The sequence below is a fragment of the Acyrthosiphon pisum genome, chromosome X (genome assembly GCF_005508785.2).
Source record: "Acyrthosiphon pisum isolate AL4f chromosome X, pea_aphid_22Mar2018_4r6ur, whole genome shotgun sequence".
In the NCBI taxonomy this organism is placed as follows: domain Eukaryota; kingdom Metazoa; phylum Arthropoda; class Insecta; order Hemiptera; family Aphididae; genus Acyrthosiphon; species Acyrthosiphon pisum.
The window spans coordinates 120,114,200-120,119,321 of NC_042493.1; positions in this window are offsets into that span (position 1 = coordinate 120,114,200).

A 5,122-nucleotide genomic window follows, 5' to 3' on the forward strand; every position below is an offset into this window, starting at 1 on the left:
TTGGTTTTTCTTTCGGCATTGTTAAAATAAAATATGAATAAAGTGTACAGTAGTAACCTACCTATACCTCACATGAAAACACTAAAACAGGAAATTGAATGGATAAACGCATACGACTCATACGAGTAAACTCATCGGTGAGTGTAAGAAAACTATACTGTAGAGTGTAGCAATGTACAAAATTATAAATGCTGGTTGGTGAGAAGCTGCCAAGCTGCCACTTTATACGGTGGAGGATGGTAGTGGTAGCGATTACACTGTTTCCGCGATATTTCGTAAAACGCATAAAATCTAAATAAGTATGTAGGTATACTAGGACATTAGGTAGTCACACACTCACTGAATAAAAATAAATCAAAACACTACAATTTTGTAAACAGGAAAATAAATAAGAAACAAGAAACATTTCAAATATTTGTCTAAAAAATATTTTTATGAAATAATATGCACTAACGACTGTAAAAATCGACTATATGCCAAATATGCCTTTACACCCAAAACATGCAAAAACATGCACTATCAAACTTCATATTATTATTACTATTGCTATGAAATGGATTTGTATCTCAGCTAGCATGTTTTCCTGTGTAGCAAAAAAAACATGCAGATGCATGAACTTACGAGCCCTGATTATCACCGACAAAATTGGACCATCCGTATTATACGATCACGAATTAGAGATAAACAAAATCGATAAATATAATAATAAACGAATCATAAATATATGATATATTTTCGTTGGTATATAAATATATTTTAAATTAAAATTAATTTTCAAAATAAGGTTTCAAATATTTAACTAAGCCTAACGTTTTAAATTAGGTCTAATCAAATAATTTTATTTACGTCTTTTGAACAAAGTTTGTATGACAATACAATACATTTGTTAATTCACACAGAAACTTGATTAAAGAATATGTTGTATAGAGATAGGTAAGTTTTAAAATATAAAAATATACTCATGAGTAGAGCGCGGATTCCTATGCAATTGCATATTTTTTTCCTTTTAATATTTTTGGATTTGGATCATAATTTGAAGCTAATGTTGAAATTTTTTTTTGCATATTTCTGCATATTTAAAGGTTATTGCATATTTTTGCATATTTTGTCAAAATTAAAAATTTATTGCATATATAAGCGAAAATTTAAAAAAATGTATAAAATAATATTTTGTCAAGTAGAAAAATTAAAACTAAATTTTATAGTCACTAAATAATAATTTATATATATTATATTTATTTTTAACATTATAAGATAAATAAATAATCGATAACGACGTAAACTTAATCGCTTTTGCTGTGTCGGTCGGTTATCGACATACCACTGGGCACTCGATTACATCGTTTGTCGTTGTCTGTAAATAGTGAATATGCCGAAACTTGAAATGCATATGATTATTAATTTAAATAATAAATTAAGTTGTTCAGAAAATATCCTAAATTTTTTTTTTTTTACGCGTTAAAGTTATTAATATTATAAATTTTGTTGTACATTTTAAATAAATAAAAAATTCTTGCATATTTTTTACATATTTTTATGATTTTGACTGCATATTTTTACATATTTTCATGATTTTGACTGCATATTTTTTGCATATTTTCATGATTTTTACTGCATATTATATGGCATATTTCGATACTTTTAAGTGCATAAAAATCCGTGCTCTACTCATGAGTATAAGGAAAAGTGAACATATTGAAAATATAAATACATTAAATATGTACATATAGTTTTAAATTTGGTCGAATCATAATTAATAATTTATTTTACGTCGCTTGAAATACAAAGTTTGTATGGTTAAACGCACATTTATTAAATAACAAAAAAAAAACCTATCAAAGACTATGTATACAGGTAGGTAGGGAAGTTGTAAAATATTAATATGTATTTGATATCTATACTACGATATAAAATTGTAAGGGGTTTTCTACGACCGCGCTAACCGAGAAAACTACTGAGCCGATTTCGCTGATTCTTTTTTTGTTGTGTTCGTAATTGTCAGGACAAGATATTTCCTACCTGATATACTGCTGCGAACCAGAATTTTTATTCTAGACCACGGAAAGTTAAGATAAGTTTTGAACACCATACACTGATTATCAAATAACGAATTGAACAAAGTTTGAGTCGTATAGAGTTGGTACCTACATTTAATGGGCAACGTAGTGCACGGGATCAGCTGGTGTTTGATAAAAATTTATTTATCATTATTACCGCTGGAAACATTTAAAAACGTTTTCATTCACCATTTTTTATATTTACTTGTCGATCACATTAAACGATAAAATTCGAATAACAAATTATACATATCAACGTCCGGAGGCAAAATAAACAACCAATCACTTTGACGGGTCGGCTAGTAATATGTAAATACGTTAAGCCCAGTTGAACGCCGATTATCCGATCCGAACGTCAATCAACCGAACGTCCAATTATCCGGGCGAGCAAAAAAAAAAATCTTTTAATCATCTACTCATAATCGTATTTTGTCATTCCACATTTTCACGTAATGGTACATATTTACGATAACATAAACAAATTATTGTTCCATACAATATAAAAAAGGTGGGTAAGTGGATGTCGCTCTGTTGTACAGTGGGTTACAAGTGGGTCACTGTATAATGGATAGTATTAAATTTAAATTCAATGATATAATATCACTGTATAAGAAAAACGATTCTGAGCGGAGACGGTTCGTCAGTCTACATATTAGACATACCTATTATAGGTATACTTATATAGGTATAGGTAGTATTAAAAAAAATTGACCTATAGTAGGTATCAATAATAAATTCCAAATTAATCATATCACAATATCCATTAGGTAACGAGTTATACATCAACAACAAACCGTGGTACTATCATAGATATATAATAGTATACTTTAGAAATTTCAAGTACCCACAAATAATATTATACAATCACAACAAAATAACTAAAATAGTTATTCCAGGTTTTTTAATATGTAATTTCGTCCAAATTTGAACTTAAAATTACTATAAAAATAAACTGTGCTTATGTATTTCTTAGAATTTTTGGTAACAGAATTAAATATTTACGTGGAATTTTGTTTTAAATTTTCAATCCTTAGATATAAAAGTTGAACATTTTATAAATTTTTAACTACAAAATAATTATTCAATTTTAAATTTGATAAATTTTGTCAAAATATCAACTTCAAATGCTTATAAAAATAATTGTGCCTATGTATTTTTAATATTTTTCAACGGTTATTGTACCAATGTATCAGGAGCCGTGTATTAATTTTTTACACATTTTGGCCCAATAGATAAAACTTTATTGATATTTATAGAAAAAAAAACTAAAAAAAATTGAAAACTTACAATGTCCGTAAACAGCTCAAACTATAACGCATACTATGACATATAAATATAAATAATTAATTTATATAATATTTTTGTTACTTGTTGGCCCCCGTGACACGTATTGTACGCCATAATAGAATGCACCTATAAATACAGAAATTGTGTATTTGAGGGGAGTAATAGGTGGAAACAGCCCCACCACCCCTCGTTAGTTTAAAAATTAGAGTAAATTGACCTATTATGAAACTTGATGGTAGAAGAACATTATCTGTATGTTTAGGTGTGGTGTGGTACTATAATATGTTGGAATCGAAAATCGCCTTCTAGTAGAAATTTTGTATACAGGATAAAAAATAAATAAATGTACACCATTGTAAAACTACTAGCTTCCTTTGCTACGCTCAGAATCTAAAAATTGAAAATTTCATATGCCTATATACATAACTGGAAAAGAGTTAAAAGATAATATTTTTATCATGTACAGAAAATGTTGATACAAACATCTTATTCAAATTTCGAATATCTATGGTTACTGGTTTTTGAGTTACGCCAAAAAAAAAAAAAACACATCATTATTTTAGAATCAATATATTCATTTCTCTACTCAGAATCTAAAAGTATTTAATATTTTGAAGTAAAAATAAGAAGAAAAATATTTTTTAATCATCTATATATCAAAAAGTATTTTAAAAATATATTAATTCTTAACAAGACTAATTATTTAGTCAACACAAGGTATAGACAAAACTACCACAGTACAATCGATCTAATTGCCCGCGATTACACATTCACACCACATAATTTGTTAATTTATTACATATTATGAGATTATGCTCGATGTTATAATAATCATAATAATCATACTCCTTAATCGTTCCATGTTAAATGCCTGTGTGGATTATATAGTTATGTACTTATATTGTTTTGTATTCAATGTTATCTTCACATTGACCGCCATCATAATCATTACTTAATACCTATGTTATTATTAGGGAACGGATTTAAACGCTCTAAAAAACAAGAAAAGTGTCTTGAAAAAATATAATTTAATGCCTTAAAAAAATGCTTTAACATCAAAAAAATTCACTAAAAAAAAAGGTGGGTAAGTGGATTTCGCTCTGCTGTACAGTAGGTTCTAAGTGGGTCACTGTATAATGGATGGTACTAAATTTGAATTCAATGATATAATATTATCAGGCAAAATTATTTTTTATAAGCATTTGAAGGTAAAATTTTGACAAAATGTATCAAATTTAAAATTGAATAATTATTTTGTAGTTAAAAAATTATAAAATGTTCAACTTTTATATCTAAGGATTGAAAATTTAAAACAAGATTCCACGTAAATATTTAACTCTGTTACCAAAAATTCTAAGAAATACATTAGCACAGTTTATTTTTATAGTCATTTTAAGTTCAAATTTGGACGAAATTACATATTAAAAAACCTGGAATAATTATTTTAGTTATTTTGTAGTGATTGTTTAATAGTATTCATGGGTACTTGAAACTTCTAAAGTACACTATTATATATCTATGATAGTACCACGGTTTGTTGTTGATGTATAACGCGTTACCTAACGGATATTGTGATATGATTAATTTGGAATTTATTATTGATACCTACTATAGGTCAATTTTTTTTTAATACTATAGATAAGTATACCTATAATAGGTATGTCTAATATGTAGACTGACGAACCGTCTCCGCTCAGAATCGTTTTTCTTATACAGTAATATTATATCACTGAATTCAAATTTAATAATATCCATTATACAGTGACCCACTTGATACC